This window comes from Vicugna pacos, unplaced genomic scaffold (assembly GCF_048564905.1).
Source record: "Vicugna pacos unplaced genomic scaffold, VicPac4 scaffold_107, whole genome shotgun sequence".
Lineage (NCBI taxonomy): Eukaryota > Metazoa > Chordata > Mammalia > Artiodactyla > Camelidae > Vicugna > Vicugna pacos.
The window spans coordinates 1,477,422-1,496,983 of NW_027328787.1; the positions used below are offsets into that span (position 1 = coordinate 1,477,422).

A 19,562-nucleotide genomic window follows, 5' to 3' on the forward strand; every position below is an offset into this window, starting at 1 on the left:
AACAAAATTCCCAAATCATTCACATAATACAATTAATATGTTTAATTATATTTTTTAAATGTTAAAAAGAAAAAGAAAACAGATTCCTCTACCTATTAGGCACTTCTGTGGCAATATGTAACACACCCCTTAACCATGACATTGAAGAACTGAGCTGATACCAGCCCCTTTCCACCTGCTCAGCCCCACCTTTTCCCATCCCCTTTCCCATCCGGAGAGGACATCCCTCCCATTGTCCAGGCCCAGATGTTGGAACCATGTCCTTTCTCTCTCTTTCTTTTACACTCACAGACAGCAAATCCAGCTTGTTAGAAAATTCTGGATATTCTGTCTTAATTAAATACCTGCTCTCTGCTCCCCGCCCTCCTAAGAGCCACCTTCAGCCTTTCCTGGATACCAATAGCCTTCTGTTTCCATCTTTGCTTTCCTACAATCTCTCATCCACACAGAGTCAGAGGGAGCCTGTAAAAACATACATTGGGGGTGGTGGGTGTTGCTCAGTGGTAGGGCGCATGCTTAGCATGCTTGAGATCCTGGGTTCAATCACCAGCACATTCATTAAAATAAATAAATTACTTCCCCCCAAAAAACACAAACACAAAAGCATAAGTTGGACTACATCACCCCTCCCCTCAAAACTCACTAAACGGGTCACCATGTCATTAGGAGCCAAAGTCGTCACAAAGGCCTCAGGACCCGGCGTGCTCTGCCTCTCTGCCCACACTCTCCCCCTCACTCTGGGGGCCTCTGGCTCCGGCTCTTCCTTCTTCCTCCGGATCTATTCTGCTTCAAGTTCATTACTCCGTGAGATCTGCCAGGATTGCCTTATTCTCTCCTGCCTGCCTCCCACCCCACCACCATCACCCGAGTTTGCTCATATCACTCTTTTTTAAAAATTTTTCCAAACTCTTGCTACCCCAACATGCTGCCTGTTTCCTCTGCTAAAATTCTGAGCCCCCAGTGATGGGGAGTCATGTCTATTTTGTTGACTGATAAAGCCCGAGAGCCTTGGGAACGGTCTAGTTAGGAGATTCCCGTATGTAGTAGGAGCTTATACACATTTGCTGAATGAATGTAGATGCCCTGGTCCAATCCGATGGAGCACTTCTGTGACGTGCTCAAAGAATAACTCTCCTTTCCACCTGAGAGGGGGTGACAACTTCCCTGCTGATTAAAGGCAAGAACTTTTTGCTTTATGCTGTTAACCTTAGGCGGGGAGACTGGGGGATCTTCATATATATTTTTAAATTTGGTTCACTCTGCAGTTGGTCTTTGGTCTCTGTATAATTTTGAGAAACTCTTTATAAGTGATCATTCTTTGATCTGATTGAACAGGTTCCAGGGGGAAGGACCAAGACTGTCCCATCAGCCATTCTATGTGTCTTGTCCTGGGACCCAGTGGATGCTCAGCATGTAAGTGAACCGACAGGAGTGAGTGAAGAGATGGGAGCATCTCATTATTGTGGCGGATCTCTGTCCAATGCTTTGAGATTTGGGGAAGGGTTTACGAGTGCAGAAGGGAGAGGTCAGGTCCTCTGTGCTTTTCCTGAGTGCCCTGGCCTTACCCATTCCCCCAGCCCCCTCTGGGCAGCCAAGCCAAGGAGCTGGGCCACCAGGGGTTGTGCTGATCAATAATCCACCTTCACCCCAATTCCGGGGGTAGGTACACATGGTTGTAGACACTGGAGTCAGGTCCTTGGAGGAATTCCTCACCGAACTATGTTTTGGACCTTTTATTTTTCTCTAGAACCTCCAGCTGAAGAAGATTGTCTTAGACACATGAAAGTTGAGGACACCTTCTGTCCCCTCGCAACCCAGGTGGGCCTGGGAGTCTGCTTTTTCTATTGCCGATGGGCTCGTGTTGATTTGGGCATCCCTGTGCCTGAATTCCTGCAGTACACTCGGTGGTAAGGATGGGGGTGCCTGGCAGGGAGGGAAGCGGTTTGGGAGACTGTACAGCTGGGCTGATGTTAACCTGGGGTGAGCGGGAGCTTGCTGATGCATGGCATCTCGGGGCAGGGAACTCTCCACACTCAAGAGGGGTTCCCACTCCCGCAGGGTCCCTTTGATCAGGGTGCTGGGCTGTCAGGGGACCACAGGGTTCCCAGTGAGGATTAGGGTGCCTTCAGGCAATGGGAAGTGTGGGGTCCAGTGGCAATTGAATTAACTGTGCACCCAAACCCAGCCCCCACCTCTTTCAGCCTGTTTCCTAATCTGCAAAACTGGAATGTTATTAAACATCTCGCGGGGTCATTGATGGGCTGGGACAGACTACACAGTCAGGAGCTGGAATTCTTCTGTCCCCTGATTGTTTGCCTTCTTTCTGACTATTTGCTCTCATAAGCTCAGTCTCTCTGTCTCTCGCTCTTTCACTTCTAAGTTTCTCTCATGCTCTGGTTTCATTTGATTTCCAACCACCGCCCCTCCCCTCCGCCAAACTCCAGATGAGTGAACTTGATTTCTATGTGTCAGTTCCAAATTCCCAGGAAAGATGCTCTGTCACCCTCTGGATCTTCTGTCCAACCCATGAGTTGTGGCCAGATGAGCGAGTCCCTCTGGGACCAGCAGAGGGTCTCTGCCGAGCCCCCAGCCACCACTGTGGGAGCACATAGCTCTCCGTGGAGGAAGTACTGGCTGTGACCTTGTGTCACTAAGTGTGAATTTATGTCTTCTCTTGAACCACCTTCATCCTCCTAAACAAAGATGAAAATTAAACACTCCCGGGATTTGTGTCATGGAACACTCAGGGTGGGGGCTAATGGGGTTGGAATTTCTGCTGTATTTAAGGGGCTACAGTGAATCCCCAACGAGAGCCTGCAAAGGGAACAGCACCAGCCCCACCCGGCACTTAGGGCGCTGAGTCTGCGTGACGTTGAGCCAGGCTTCTGACCACAGCTCAGGGGTCTGGTCTGACCAGTTAGCCTTTGAAACCAACCAGCTTTGGATTCCTCAATCCCACCCTGAGGTTTTACCTGAACCATCAGCTTCTGTATCTCTGAAGACAGATGCTGAGGACCCTTCACGTAAGCCGTTCGCACAGCCCTGTTCAGGCCTTTGTGCTGCACGGTCTGCCCGGCGAGCTGACCGAGGTTGGTATTTTACTGATGTTAGAAGTAGTCTGGTTTCCCGATGTACTGTTTCACTGAACAAGCAACAGAAGCCACTTCTCGCTGATAAAAGCAGAAAAGGGACATAATGAAAAGATACTGGGAGGGTGTGTGGAGTGGCCAGGACCAGAGCCAACCCAGGAGCTGTAGGAGGTGTTAGGGAGCCCCAGGCACCAGGCTGGGAGGGGTGCTACCGGGCCCCCTGCCACCCCAGAAGGGACCCCCCTCCACCCGACCCTCCACCTCACTCACTGCAGGTTCATGTCCCGGCAGGGCCAGGTCACACTGAAGCCACCAGCACACACCTCAGTTGGGGAGCTGGCCCCGTCTGAGCTGCGGGCGTGCCTGGTGTGGGGAGAGGCCCAGTTAGAGGAAGGCAGTTCCCCTACTGTTCCGAGTTAAGGTGCAAGTCAGTGCCCATCACTCAGGAGAGCCAGGCTGGACGGACCTCATTGTGGTGACTAGGCTGTCTGAGTTCACTTATTACTTTCTACGTTTGAAGGCCCTGGAGGGAGAAAAAGTGAAGGTTCTAGTACTTATTTTGTGTTTCCCACGTACCAGGTGTGGTAAGCAAGCCACTTCAGACAAGGCCCAGAGCAACCACCTAAATAGGCCATGGAGCAAGTCGTGCAGTCAGGCCTCTGTGGTCCCGAAACCCGTGTCCCCATCCGCTCCATAGTTACCAGTGGAAACTAGGGGGATTTATGGGACTGTGTGCTCCTGTGGGGGCTGGGATATGTGTGTTTAAGTCCACATCTTCAGAAACTCGGCTAGAACCACAGCCACTGATTGCACGGTGGCAGAGGAAGGGAGGATTCCAGCCTCTGGTCCAGCTCGTGTGGAGCTCAGAAGTTCTTCCTCCTGTCCTGAAAATAACACCAAATCTGAGGGAGCTGCAAACCCACTGCTCTTCTTAGATCCCAGAAGACTGAGGGGGAAAGCTGCTTCCAACCCAGAGAGGTTGCAAAGGGAACAGCGGGCAGGCTTGGAGAGTCACAGCTCCCAAGGCAGAACCTGCTTTTGTAAGAACCCCGGGGGCAGGCAGATTTAACAGGTCCCTGAGGCCAGCAGGAGGCTCAGTGTGGGGAAATCAGAGTGTGACAACTCCAGGGGGCCAGTCAGAGGGGCCCCATGCTCTTTTTCATGTATTTTACATCCAGGACCGTGTCCTGTTCTCAGAATGAAGGTCAGAGGATAACTCCTCATGCTTCCTGCCTGGAGAGGAGAAAATAACTGTATTGAAATACACCCAGAACATTCTGTTTCGTTGGGGGAAGTTGTTTTTTGTTTGTTTTTTTAATGAGAAATTATTTTACCAGAGCCTAACCAACCTGGGAGAAGGGAAATCCCTTCTGTGTCACCCAAATTGGGGTGGGGGGAAAGAGACACACTTGTGGAGGTCACAGCTCAGGGCACAGGCTCAATGAGAACTAATCACAGGACTGCAGATGCCCTGCTCTGTCCCGCTCCCCCAACACCTTACCTCCATGTCAGTAGGGCCCGTGTGTAATAACAGGAATAATACTAACAGAAGTAAATGTCTCAGGAGTGTCTAGGGAAAACCCAAAGACAGCGGGGAGATGAAAACAAGGACACACAGGCTGTTTTAGCCTCTCACACCAATAGCTGTAGCAAACTACACACAGCCCAGCCCCAGTAGATAAACAGACAACCTCATAGAAGAAATTATTTATTTTGGTTCTCTTACCCAGTGCATTCCATGGTGCATCCTCGCCTAGAATTGAGTGGAAGCAAGTCCATCTCAGAAGGGACATAACTGAAGAGGGATGGCTTCCCAGACTCTGAGGGGCAGAGAGAGCACCAGCCTGGGTTAGAGAAAGGTGAGGGGTGGGGTAGGGTGTGGGCTGCCTTCTTCCCCATATAAGGAACCTTCCTGAGGCCAGCACAGTAGGAGGGAGGGCCATGGGGTGGAAGCAGCCAGACTTCATCCTGAGAACTGTTGGGATGCCTCAAAGGGACCATTCAGGTGCCCAAACTGGGCCCTGATTGAGGGAGCCAGTCGGTCTGACTCAGAGCCCAGGACTGAGGTGGGCTCACAGCAGGCCGGTATTACTTGGCCGGATCCATTTCACTTCTCCGAAGCCCTGTGTAAAACATGAAGCGTGGACGGCCTGGTGAGCACAGCTCTGCCCTCAAGACCGGTTTCAACTCCTCTCTTCCCAGAGAACAGCATCTCTGAACCCGTCCTGGGTGACCTCACAGAGATCACCCTAGTGGCCCAGGCTAGTGACCGGGAACATGTACCTTCCTGCAGGCAAACCCTGACGTCCACTGATGCATCATATACTGGCAAAGAGTGAGTCACTGTGCATTGGTCTAACAGCAGAGACTCTGCCAAAGGCCCAAGAGGTGGTGTGTGGGACATGCAGGGGTGCAGGAGTGTAAGCAGCGCAAAAGTGTAACTGGTGACAGGGGTGCAGGGGCTGTGGAGGGCGCAGGCATTTCAGGGGATGTGGGGGTGGAGGGATGCAGAATTGCAGAGAGTAGCAGGGGTGCAGAGGTACAGGGAGTGTAGGGATGCAGGGAGGTGCTCAGGGACCTGGCCAGGATAAGAAGGCAAGTGCACATCCTTGCAGTCAGCCTGACCCCGGTAGGCTATTGCAATGCTTTTGGGCTGCGGCGGCGGCGGTGGCGGTTGGGAGGCTGCCCGGGCAAGCCGATCGATTTCTTCTCTTCCCTGCAGCCTGGCCTGGGGTGGGGCTTGGCCGCCGGAGATTCGCCAGATGTTGCACTCCAGGTAAGCTTGCTCCTGGTAGGTGGGGCGGTTAGGTCAGAAGGCAGTGGCAGCGGCAGAGGGGCGGAGCGGGTCTACCCCTGGTGAACGGGTGGAATAGCTGCCTTGTCCCGGCTGCTGGGCCTGGGAGCGGCCTCTTCTTCCCCAGGTCGCCGGACACTCCTGTCCCACTCAGCTTGCTGAGTGCGGAGTGGGGGCGGGGCCGTTAAGGTGCGGGACCCACGGGGGGAGGGAGGCTGCCGCGGGGGAGCCGATCAATTCGCTCCGCTCTCCCCAGAGGCGGAGCCAGGGGCGGCTTCTGCTGCCCTAGAGGCGGGACGCGGGTCTCCAGATGAACTTGCTCCTGGGAGGCGGCGGCGGAGGCGGCAGGGGCAGGGGATGTGTTCCAGGGAGTTGCTCCATTTCTTCTCTCCCCCACGGCCTGGCTTGGGGGCGACGTCTGCCGCCGGAGATTTGCCTCAGGTCCGACTCCAGGTGAGCTTGCTCCTGGGAGATGGGTGCGGTGCGGTCAGGGGGCTGGTAAGGTGGTGGCTGCAGGCATAGGGAGGCTGCCCCGGAGGAGACTGTGGATTAGCTCCATGTCTGCACCGCGTGGCCTGAAGGCGGCCTCTGCTGCTCCAGGTCCCGGGACACCCCTGTCCCACTTTGCCTGCTGGGGGCGGGAGGCAGGGTAGTCAGGGTGCAGGGGTGGCGGTGGTCGGGGGCCTGCAGCGGGGGAGCGGACCATTTGCTCCCATCTTCCCCGCGTCTTGTCCTGGGGGCGGTCGCTGTTGCCCTGTGTTATGAGACGCGTGTATCCTAGTCGGCCTGACCCCGGGAGTTGGACTTGGTACTTTGGGGGTGGTGGCAGCAGCGGCAGGCTTTCCCATGGAACTTGTCCATTTGCTCCCACTTCCCCCCATGGTTTGCCCTGGGGGCGGTCCCTGTTGTCCCAAGTTCGTCGGACGTCCATCTCCAGGTCAGCCTGCTCCCTAGAGGAGGCCACTGTGAGGTCATGGGCAAGAGTGGTGGCTGCTGCGGGGGTAGGGGCTGCCTTGGGGAGCTGGTGGATTGGCTCCCGTCTCCCCGATGGCCTGGTGTGGGAGTGGCCTCTCCTGCCCCAGGTCACCAGACGCACCTGTCCCACTCAGCCTGCTGGGGGAGGGGCGCCCTGGGCGGTGCCTTTAAGGTGCGGGGGTGGCGATGGCGGGGGTAGAAGACCTGCAGCGCGGAGCCTGTCAATTTGCTCTCCTCTTCCCCGTGACCAATCCTGGGGGCGTCCTCTGCTGCCCAAGAAGCCGGATGCCCGTCTCCAGGTCAGCTTGCTCCTGGGAGACGGGCCCGATGTGGTCGAGGGGCAGAGGCAGTTGCGACGGCCGGCTGCCCCGCCTAATGGGGCCACTTCTTCTCCTCTCCCCTGACCTGGCCTGGGGACGTCCTCTCTGGCGCAAGATTCGCCTGACACCCCACACCTGGTCTGACTGCTCCTGGAAGGTGGGCGCGGTGAGATCAGGAGGTGGAGAGGACAGGGGCTGCCCCTGGAGAGCTGGAGGATAAGCTCCAATCTCTCTGCAGGCCTGACGTGGGGGCGGCCTCTGCTGCCCCTCGTTCCCAGGTCACACTTCTTCGGGTCATATTTCCCCGGGGTTGCGGTAGGGTGCGGGGGCGTCGGGGTGTTGGCGGGGGTATGGAGCCTGCCGCTCGGGAGCTGGGGGTTTAGCTCCCATCTTTTCCGCAGATTGGCCTGAGGGCAGCCTCTGTTGCTCCAGGTCGCAAAGCAATTTCTCTGACAGCTTAGCCACCGGAGGTGGGCAGGATGGGCTGAGAGGGCTGAGGCAGCCGCCAAGGCAGCGACGGAGGGGGCTGTCCCTGGCCAGCTGGTCAATTTGTTCCCATCTCAACCTTTGCTGCCGCAGTTTCGCAGAACGCCCTTCTCCAGTTTATTCTTCTCCAGGGAGGTGGGCGCAGTGCATGCAGCCCGAGGTCTGGGCTCTCCCTTGGGAGGGGCAGAACTCTCTTGTTCTCCTTTGTCTTTATTCTTCAGCGAAGTGGTTACTGGACGCAATTCTTAATTCTGAGAAAGTGTAGCCTGTGTTATGGAAGAGCTGCTGGACAGTGAGGTTTCTGGGTGGATTTTCACATCAGCTGATGCCCCAGGCAGGCAGGAAAGCTATTACTCAGAGCTTCTTAGTCTGGGGTTGGGTATGGCCCCGCCATCCTCGCCATGCTTTTTAAAATGTGTTACTCCCCTCTTTTTCCTAGGTGACATTTTAGGTTATTGGGTCTCAGATTGCTGACACACTCATCCCTGTTCTCAGACATCTTGTAAACTTGGGTGAAGTGATAAGTAGGGGAAGATAATTTACTGAAAGGTAAGAATACTTAAATTCGCATTAAAGCTACATTCTGTCAATCTTTCTAAAATGATTTTCCTCTGATTCTAAATCCACGACCTAGTGAATGTTGTACTCCTGTGTAAATTATTGATCTTCACATCACATTTGTTGAGTGGTCAACGAGATTTATTAATTAGATTATTCCTGAAAGGAAAAGTTCAGGCTTTTCAGAATTCCTTGTCTGATGTCACCCAGGCAGTCACAGTAGAAGACAGAGCTGATATAAAAATCCCTCAGCTGCCTGAACTGCAAAGCTTCTGGGATTACTGATCCCTGAAATGCAGGTGACTCTTGATGATAATCTGGGGGATGGTTTAAATGATCAGATTCTTCCAGTCCTATAAATGGGTTCCGTGGCCCCAGCCCCGGGAGAACTGGACATAAGGGCCATATCGTGTGTGGTGGGATGGGAAGGCAAGGTGTAAGAGCTGGAATCACTGAGATTCCACACTCGCTAAACACAGTCTCCAGAGCCTAATTGTTGTCAGGTTCTGTTCTGGATTTGAGAGTGTGTTCATACATGATTCTTGCCCTTCTGGAGTCACTGCCTGGGTGGAAGTAACCTTTACATAGATCTGTGGAGGATGACATTTAAGTAGATGGGCTGTTATGGTTCTCAATGTGCCCAGGCTTGCTCTTCCAGGCACTCGTGGGACTAACGCGAGTCATGTTATTCACTCATTCACTGATTTATTACCCTTGAATTGATCACTCGTCCCACAGTAAGTGAAACAAGGTAACAGGAAGCTGAGTTTTGTCCCCTCTCCTATCACTGATTGTTTTTCAGTCGGGCGCCCTGCGTATGCATTGTGAAACGGTGGTATTTCGTGCCCAATGGGGCAGCACTGTCAGTTCTGAGAATCAGGGGAGACACATGGGTAGGACAGCACCCTGACACACATGGCACCCCCCATCCCGTGAGACAGAATTGTCGATGCTCAGGTGACCCGATGTAGACTGCGGTGCTAAACCTGAGCATGTTTAGTTATCCTGGTGGCTATGAAAATACAGACTACCAGTCGCTAACTCTGGAGACTCTGAGGGTGTGCACCCCAGGATTCTGCATTTTAAGAAGCACTTTAACGAATCCTGATGAAGAGATCTGAGTGTCCCACGGAGAAACACTGGTGTGCGAGGCACCAATATTGAGGATTCTCAGGGAACGATGTCTTTTTAGGATGGTCCATGGGCCCTCACTTTAGACTTTTGCCTTGGGTTTAATTGTATGTGTTCAGAAGTGATGTCTTTCAATTCCAGTGTATGTCAGCATGCTCTGTGCAGGGATTTACTCTCAGTAGATGGCAAAAACTATGATTCTTCAGGTCACCGAGCTACACTGTGAACAATATTTTATTTTGGTTTTCTTTGTAGCAATGCAGAGTCTCCCGAGAAGAGATTTAGACTCAACAGCTTTGTGTCAGACTTTGGAAGACCGCTGCTGCCCAAGGTGTTCTCTGGCAGTGCAATGACGAATCTAGGTCCCTCTTTCACTGCTACATCAATGAAGTGGACCACTTGGACAAGGCCAAAGCTGGTATCCCTACCATAGCCCTTTACAGTGTTATTCGGCTCCAGGAAGCCATCAGATGCAGCAGGTGTCCAGAGGAGGAGCCGAACAGACTCATGAAATGTGACATCCCCAACTTTATCAACACGGACCAGAACTCTGCCTTTGTGGAAGATGATTTCCTGATTTTGTAACTACCGATTGTTCTAGAAAATAAGCCAGTTGCCCAGAACTCACACAAAGACTTGAATTGAGAAACGTGCTTTCTCAGGTATCTTTCTGAAGATGTGAAGTCTGTCTTTGTATGGAAGGAAGTCCCCTTTCACAAAACTGAATGTGTTTGTGTCTGAGAGAGGGAAATGGAGACAGAAAGACGAAGAAGCAGAAGAGAGCCCCCTCAGAAGAGATCTAGTTAAGGTGAGTTTTTGTGCCTTTAAAAAACATTTGGGGTTTTAGGGGGAACAAAGTATTTACACTGTCTTATTCTCCTCATTGGAAACCTTGGCCCCGTCGTCAGAGTCAGCGGCCTTGAACGGGGGTTGCACGCTGCGTTTCATCTGGCACTGCCACTTCCACGCTCTGCCTTTAGCACGTTGCTTTGCCTGTCAGGGTTGCCACCCTTTTAACTGTAAGGTGAGGAGTCTGGAGTAGATGATCCACCCCAGCTCTGCTGTTTTGCAAATTTCTGATTTCGTATTCGGATGAGTCTGGGATACACCCAGAGCAGTATAAACCAGGCCCTACCTCCTGCCTATTGCTGGGGCATCCCTCAGGTCTGTGCCTTCTACTCAACCCTTTACTGAGCCCAGCTTTGGTCAGGAGCCCAAGTGCCTACCGGGATGGCAGGGGACTTGTCTTTCGTGGTCACGGTGGCCAAGAATTCTATTGGTGTGCTGAAACAACTCTTCTGAGATCCTCCACCCACCCCTGCTCAAACCTAATGACAGCACTACGGTTCCTTTCCTAGGAGGAGAATCAATCCATGGTGCATTTTATGACAATCCTGTCCCCAGGGATGCACGGAAGTTTATCAGCTGAGTGAGGGGAGGTGCCTCTGTGTCCCTGTATCTCTGTCTGCTGACAGTTCGCTGCCACCGGCTAGTGAACAAGAAAAGTGCTATTCACCATGTTGTGTGTTTTCCAAATGTGTAGGTGATGGTCTTGTGGCTCGTGCGTGGGCTTTGATTTGGGATGGTGAAGGGCTTATAAATACCTCATCAACATGTATTCGAGGTGGCCTGGTGCCACACAGATTTGATTCATGAAGGCATCAAGCCTGCACACTGGTTTGGAAACAACTTGGTTTTGATCATTCACACTGCGTGCATGACTCGCTGCTAATCTCTGGGTGGTTTTTTCATTTCAGATTTATTCACCCCATGTCTTGCTTAAGCTGAAAAATACATTTATTTCACCAGAATATTCTCTGATTCTTTGTTTACACACATCCAGTTTTTTTAATTCCTTTAAAAATGATTCTGTGTTTATAATGCCTCCTAATTTCTATCATCTCTATGTTGCCAGTGGCCTGAGACATGCACCAGATTTGATGCCGGAACAGTTCCACCAAAAGAAATCCCTTTGCCATAATATCTTTTGAGGAAAATATTATTCTTTAAGGCTCTAACAGTAAATCGTAGAAGAAAGCATGGAACATTTCTTGTAGTTAATACATGTTCATGCGAAAAGAAATGATATTTTCATTAAACAATGTTGATTTTAATAACTTTTACAAATGTGAACATTATTATTCATAATTTAAGTAACCAGATAAAACCACAGTTATTTATTATGAAGATTGAAAACTATTTACATGGTCTCTTAATTAGAAGTAGCTTTATTAGAAGACTGAAGGGTATTTAAAAGATGGAAAAATACCCATGATGACACCATCATTTTTATTAACTAAATATCAAGAACTGTGCAGGGATAAGATTTAACCCTCTGCAAACTGCCAAGTTAGCATGAGGTAGTTTGTGGATGCTGCCAGAGGACAGGACACTCCCCCAGGATCAGAGACAAAGGACTTCCTGCCAGCACAGCAGGCAGCCTGTGGTTCAAGTTCATATTGGTTCCTGAGTTCCTTTCCTATTGCTGTTGTAACAAAGGACCACAGACTCAGTGGCTTAAAGCAATACACATTCATCTTCTCACTGTTCTAGGGTGCAGTAGTGCAAAGTCAATGTCAGTGGGCTAAAACCAAGGAGTGGCCAAGGCTAAGTTCCACACCGAGGCTCTTGGGAGGGATTCGTCATCCTACCTTTCCCAGCTTGCAGAGGTGCTCACACTCCTTGGCCCAGGGCCCTGTGTCACTGTGACCTCTGCTGCCACTTTACATCTCTGTCTCTGACTATATAGATATAGAGGAAGAGTCTTCTACATCTGGTATGGACCCTTTTTCTTACATGGACATTGTATCCCTATTTATGTGCAGATGAAAACCCCTTCCCTCCAGGGTGCGGTGGCATCAGCTCACAACATGACCACTCTGGGCTTTAAGTGTCCTCTTTGTATTGTCATCAGGGAACTTCTCTCTCCATAGTTAGCTCTGTGTTAATTTGTTGTTATATTTTACCCAGAATTACTGAAAGTTTTACTTAAAAGGGATCCTAATTAGCTCTGTTTACCTGTTTCCAGAGCTGAAAGCTTCAGTTCTAGAGTATCAGTTTGACTTTTCCTAAAAATACATTCCAGTATATTTCTCTGGTGAAAGTCTCTACCCTGTTATCTATTGTCCCATCATTTCCTTATTTTCTTGAATATATTAAAAGTATTTTATAGCCTTTATTGGTAACTCTGATGCCTACATCACCTGGGGTTTGCATCCTTTGTCTAATGCTCCTTATTCTCATGTTATCTGTCATATAGTCTGGACATGTTGCATGTCTAGAAATTCTTTATTACATGGCAGACATTGCAAATGAAAAATCCATGTTATCTTCCGTGAGAGCTTTTCTACCTTCCCGTTAGGCAGACAGTGTGAGGGACTGATCATGTCACTCCAATCAGGCGCTGAGGTGGATCAGGACTAAAGTGCCTTTTTTCTTAAAACAGCTTTGAGGTATACTTGGCAAAATAATTTTCACACGTTTAAAGTGTACAGCTTAATACGTTTTGACGTAAGTATATCCCCAAGGAACCATGACCACACTCAAGACAGTGAACATACCCATCACCCACAAAGCTTCTCTCCTGACTTTTGTTGTCCCTCCCTCCCTCCCCGTCTCTTCCCCTGGGAACCATTGATCTGCTTTCTATCACAACATAGTGGTTTGCATTTTCAAGATCCTTATATGAATGGATTCATGCAGTATCTACTCTATGTTGTCTGACTTCTTTCATTCAGTGTAATTATTTTGAGAATCATCTGTGTTGCTGTATTAATAGCTTGTTTGTCTTATAGTAGAGTATTGTTTAGTGCTGAGTTTTTACTGAAGAGTTTATTGTGAGCAGTGTTTGTATAGACCATCATTTCTTTCTGCATTTACTTCTTGATGGATGCATGGGTTATTTACAACTTGTGCTATTATAAATAAAATAGCAGTGAATGTTTGGTTACAAGTCTTTGTATGGACATATGCTTTTCCTTTCTAAAGCACCAGATGAGGAATGTCTGGATTATATGGTACACAGGTGTTTACCTTTTTAAAAGAATCTGTTAAAGACTTTTCCAAAATGGTTGTACTATTGTAAATTCCTCGTGGTGTGTATCAGTTCTGGTTGCTCTACTTCCTTGCCAGCACCTTGTAAGGTCAGTCTTTCTAACTGTATTCATTCTAGTATGTATGTGAACTAGTATCTCACTGTGGTTTTTAAAAGCATTTCTCTAATGACTAATGACACCTTTAATCAGCATCTTTTCATATGCTTATTATCCATCTGGATATCTTTACTGAAGTGTGTTTTCTGGCCTCATTCATTCAGGTGTTTGAATTATTATTGAATTTTGAGACCTCTTTATTCTGGATCAGATACAAAGAGAGACCTTTATCAGATATATGATCTGCAAATAGCTTCTGTCTATGGCTTGTCTTTTCATTTGCTTAGCAGTGTTTAGAAGAGCATTGAAGAGTCTTCATGTTCATAAAGTTCACTCTATCAGTTTCTTTTTAAAATAGATGATACTTTTGGTGTCATAGCAAAGAAAAATTTGCCAAACCCAAGGCCATAAACCTTAAGCCTATGCTTGTTCTCCTAGCTGTTTTATAGTTTTAGATTTCCTATTAAGATCTATGATCCATTTTGAGGTAAATTTTGTATATTTTGTGAGGTGTGGATCAAAGTTCATTTTTTTTTTTTTTTGCGTATCACGATCTAATTGTTCCAGCACTACATGCTGAAAAGATCCTTTCTCCACAGCATCCTTTTTGAGAATCAATTGTCTGTATAAGTCTTGGTTTAGTTCTGAACATTCTATTGTGTTCCATTATTCTATTTTCCTGTTTTACACCAACACCCTAATTTCTGATTACTGTAGCTTTATAAAAAAAGTTTGAAAATCAGATAGTGCAAGTCTTCCAACTTTGTTTTTCTTGTTCAAAGTTGTTTTGGATTTTTGGGATCCTTTGAATTTGTATATGAATTATAGAATAAGCTTTTAAATTCCTTACATCCTGTTCTGCCAAAATTCCACCCATGTCTTTGGCCGTCTCCAAAGCCACATTTTCTGAAGAAGTCTCTCTAGATCCCAGGTGAAAGGAATTTCTCTTTCGTCTGTGCTCAAATCACATTTGATATTATTTGATTACATTTAATCATATTTGCCTGTATGTACTTGTCTGACCTTTCCAGCCATTTAGTAAATCTCAAAAGATTAGGAATCTTGACTTGGTTCCCTCTGTGTGCTGAGAAACTAGTTCTATGCTTTGCAGGAGTGAGCCCTGCAGTAAGAGGTATCTGCAGCACACATCTAGCTCATTGCTTGAATATTGTCAAGGAATTCTGCAGATTTAGAATTGTTTATTGATTGTTGTCTCCAAGACGGCTCAGTCTTTTTTATTTCTATTGCTACTGCTGCAGTTTCAAAGAACAATGGGCTAGTTATTTTGCAAATATCAAATCATACTCTAATTGTGTTGTCACGCAAATTATGTGCTGCTGTGTCTTAACAACCTGCTTAGTGTTCACAGGCTCCTTCACTCATGGAAAATTTGGGAGAATGTCATATCCTTAGAGATAGCAATGCTGTCTTTGGCGACCTGAGCAGCAGTATCTGAATTCACTCCTGCTGTTTTTCCAGTGTCCCCTCTAGACCTCCTCCAGCCCTCCATGGGGGGCCCTGCAGTTCTGCCCTAGAAAAGCCTGTTGCTTCTCAGGAAGACTTCCCTATGAAACATAACCATGTCCTTCTTGTGGGGACATTCAGTCCAGAGACCTGAAAGCAGGGGAAAATATTTAGCCTGCTTTTGGTAGAACCTAAATTCTTCCATACTTGTTAGAAGCAATTTCAATGAGGAAACTGTTTTGGCATCTAACAAATCAGCATAAATGACTGATGAGGAAGATCAGCTTCCCCATCCCACTCAGTCGTCATGTTGATGTGACACACACATTGGCAAACATTTTCTCCTGTGAGCAACATAAAGTTCAAGACGTTATGAGTGGCTTTTTGTTTTTATTTCTTAGTCTTTCCACATTCACTGTGTCTCATGAGATTATATGAATCCTGCTTATTTTCAGCCCAGCACTAAACTTTTTAAAAGGATCACGTGTTTAAAAGGCTAGTGGACAATTTTTTAGAAGACAGAAATCCTTAGATTTTGGTCCCAGAGTTGAATCTTGGTTAGTGGTGAATGAAAATTCCCGTTAAAATTTTAAATTCAGTGATATAAAGTCTTAAAAATAGTTAAATATTAGTCAATTTCATTAAACACTATAAGAGTTATTTACCTTTAAGCCTGTTTCTGGGGCAATTTTGCAATGATTCCCTCCCTTTATCGATTCCCTCTTTATCAGAATCCTTGAGAGGCCCCTGTCATCATTGTCAGTATCATCATCATCATCATGGAACTGAATCTTCTGGAAGATTCTAGGAAAATAAAGAGATGGACGGGATTATGTGTAGGTCAGTGTGTGCATATACAATAAGAACAGCTGTCAGACATTAGATGCAAGATACCCATTTCATTTAGGGGAGAATGTGGTCATGAAATCCTGATGTGGTGAATGAAGGAAGCGGTGGGAACAGGATAGTCAATGGAAAGGAGGAGGAAGTGAGTGAATTGGAGAGCATAGATCCTTGGTTAGTTGATCAGCACATTGGTGAGAATGAGGGGAGTGTGATGGCAGAATCATGTCCCTCCCCGGCCACAGGGTAGCCACCTGTGACATGTTACTGTACATGGCAAAAGGGATGACAGATATTTTAGGATTAAAAATCTTAGAGGATTTCTGTCTCCTAAATTGTCTATTAGTTAGCCTTTAAACCCATGATACATTATTATAGATTAGTGCAGGGGCACAAATAAAATGGATTCATATAATCTCACCAGACAAACTGAATGTAGAAAGGATAAGGAAGAAAAACAAAAAGTCACTTATAAGTGCCTTGAACCATAAATTGCTCATGAGGAAATGTTACACAAGGTGAATGTCACAGCCACATACATACTGCCTGAGTGGGATGGGACAAGGGGATCCTGAGATGAGACAATAGGGTGAGTAGTCTGGATTGTCCAGGTGGGCTGAATGTAATCACAGGGGTCCTTAAATTGGAGGATATTTCCCAGCTGAGTTTAAAATCAGAGGGAGGTGTAGCGATGGAGCAATGTTCAGAAAGGCTGCTGACCATGAAAATGGAGGAAGTTGAGGGGCACAAGCTAAGGAAGGTGGGTGACCTCTGTAAACTGGAAAAAAAAAGGAAACATTCTCTTCTAGACCCTCTAGAAGGAAGGAACCCTGCTGGTATCTTGAATTTATCCCAATGAGAACTGTGTTGGATCTCTGACATCCACAGCCATAAGCTAATAAGTCTGTGCTGGTTTAAGCTATTAAGCTTATGGGAATTTGTTACAGTGGTAATAGGAAAATAACATAGTGAGTGGTAGTGTAAGGGATTAAAGGTCTAGGGTGGGGTGTGGAGAGAATTCTGATATTTACACCTAAAAAACAACCAGGTGAAGTGGGAAGGTGTTTTAAGGAAGACCTACCTGGCAGGGCTGTCAAGCAGACTGGAGTGAGCGAATCCTTGGAGTTAGAGGAATCAATTAAACCTCACAAGGAAAATAAGAAATAAAATGTAGCAGGGCTTCAGTGTTAGTAGATGTAGGAATGGAAATGGGCAGAGAGATATAAACATTATTTTGAAATTACCTACAGGTTTGATGACTGCATGTTTGGGAGAGTTAGCCGATGTGTGGACTGAATGCATCCCCTCAAAATCCATATGTCGAAACCTCATCTCCCAGGGTGATGATATAGGGATGCGGGGCCTTTGGGAGGTGATTAGTAGGATAAAATGAGGTCATGAGAGTAGAGCCCTCATGAATGGTATTAGTGTTCTTATACAGGGCCCCAAAGTGCTTCCTTCTCTCTCCTCTCTGGGCCATGAAGATAGTGGGAAGACAGCCATCTTCGAGCTGGCAATCCTCTCCCAGATACATTGACCTTGAAAGCCTCAGCCTCCAAACCATAAGGAATATGCTGGTTGTTTAAGCCACCCGACACACGGTAATTTGTTACAGAATCCCAGACTGACGAAGACAGTGGAGAATGCCACTGCATTTGGCAATGATTGCCTGGAGAATGCTGAAACCCAGGGAAGTGGGCAGCACAGACGTTTACTCATTTAATCCTGCCAACACTGTAGGGGATAGAGTCTACATTTTCCTCGCTATTTAAAAGGTAAGGAAAAAGAGGCACAAACAATAACAATGACAACGACAACAACAACAACAACAGCAACAATAATTTGTCCAAGATTCACACAGAACTCCCTGGAGGGAGAGTGAGAATTAATACTTATGCAGGCTGGCCCCAGAGCCCCTGCTCATAACTACTAAGTCAGATCACCTTGCTTATTTAATCAGTTTTTTTCAACTGTGATATGAGTGTACTGTGTCCAGTAACTTATAATTTCAAAATACCTCACTGTAAGGGAAACATTAGTCGCAGGCATTACAACCCACAGAAAGCTAGACATACAAAAATAACTTGTTAAGGCAAGATAACCAATAATGTTTTTAAATATTATACCTGCTGACCCTTTGCAATAAAGTGTTTATTTATAATTCTGTCTGGCTACAGAATAACATCATAATCCTGCATGTGGCTGGTGGCTCCCGTGTTGGACAGCACGGGTCTAGAGAATTTAAATGACTTGCCCAGCCTTGCCCAGGAAGCTCGTGGTGGGATCAGAGCTATAGTCTGGGACTGTTCCTTCCTATCCAAGTCCCTCATGGAAGTTTAGAAGCTTCTCCTTTGGTGCCCAGCTGTCTATCCGTACTTATGACATCTTGTCAGGTGCCCCGGCCTGCTCCTGAACATCAGCCAGAACCCACTTCTGCTCTTTTTTGGCCAGGTAATACCTTCTAGCAACTTCCATTGCCTTCTTGGCATCAGTTTTTACATGGAAGGGTAGTGGCTAGAGAAGGAAATGTGTCCACATGACAGGTTTTTCATAAATATAGTAGGAGTGGTCAAGAGAAGAAAACCTCAGGAATACGAGTGGAAGCAGGTCATTTAATATACCAAATGCGTACTTTCAATGTATGTTTGTGTTTCCGAGTCCACGCTTGTTCTACTCGTGCATTATAGGCCAACACATCAGGAGACAAGGATTTGGGGCAAGAAATAGCGGCTTTAATTTGTAAAGCCAGTGGAGAAGATGGTAGACCAATGTCCTGGAGAACCATCATCCCAAGTCAGAATTCAGGCTCTTCTTATATTAAAAAGGGGAAGCGGGAATGCTTGGTTGATGCAAACTTGGTGTATGAATTCTTTGTTTTTAGAATCCTTTGTTCTTGCAGCTCTTCACCTGGGTCAGATCCGTGTAAACCTCCAACAAGCAAATGTTATTTTCTATTCTGTATCTTGTTATCTTTATACGAATGGAAAAGTGATAATATCCTTCAAAGTCAGAGCCTTGAGAATAGGGTCTCCTGTATATTTCAGGATCTAGGCAACATTGTTTCACAAAAGGTGCAGAAACAGCAAGACTAAGCCTAGGAAACAGGGCACAGGTTTAAAGTCAAAGGAACAGATCTAATATGGAGTCAGATTTGTTCTTTCCTATTTCAGTAGTGCCATGGAGAAGGCACTGTGGGCAGCTTTCTGTAGGGTCCTGGAGGCTTTCTCTCTCAGCCTCTGTGCGCCTCTATTGAAAACCCGTCATCGCTATCTGGCCTGCTGGAAAACCAGTCCGCCTGTTTTGCCCTGAAGTTGTGTTCTGTTTATAACTCATCTCTACTCCTTGGGAAACAACTCAATAAAAACTCAGTTGGTTTCCCACCAGCCCTGAGCAGGGGTGAGGGATAGCATGTTATTATTTTATAAAAAAATATATAAAAAAGTTTTAAAACAGCACTGGGCACATAGGAGAGAGACAATCAATGCTTCCTGGCTTAAATCGAAAATGATGACTCAGTGAGTCTATGGCTGCTGTATTTGCTGAACTAGTTACTCCTTTGCTCCATTACACATTTATTTTAACTGAAAAAGAAATATATGCATATGGTTAAAAAAATTCAAACAGAGCAAAAAATACTCAAGTGAAAGAAGTTTTCCCTCATCCTCTGTTCTTACACGCCTCCCTGGAGATGCCAATATTTACAATCCTTTGTGTGCTTTTCCAGATATGCTATGCAAATTCCCACCAATGT

General features: G+C 47.1%; 1 protein-coding gene and 1 long non-coding RNA gene across 2 annotated transcripts in view; both read left to right on the top strand.

The window, feature by feature from the left end:
• Positions 1 to 19,562, top strand: part of LOC140694884 (trafficking protein particle complex subunit 9-like) — a 385,022-nt gene that overhangs the window by 267,106 nt on the left and 98,354 nt on the right. The gene's annotated exons all lie outside the window — the stretch shown is intronic.
• On the top strand, positions 1,334 to 9,881 carry LOC140694885 (uncharacterized). Its single transcript, XR_012070553.1, has 9 exons — positions 1,334 to 1,413; positions 1,748 to 1,907; positions 3,002 to 3,089; positions 4,820 to 4,948; positions 5,292 to 5,424; positions 5,812 to 5,865; positions 6,140 to 6,336; positions 8,104 to 8,213; positions 9,609 to 9,881. It is a non-coding gene; the product is annotated as an uncharacterized lncRNA (long non-coding RNA).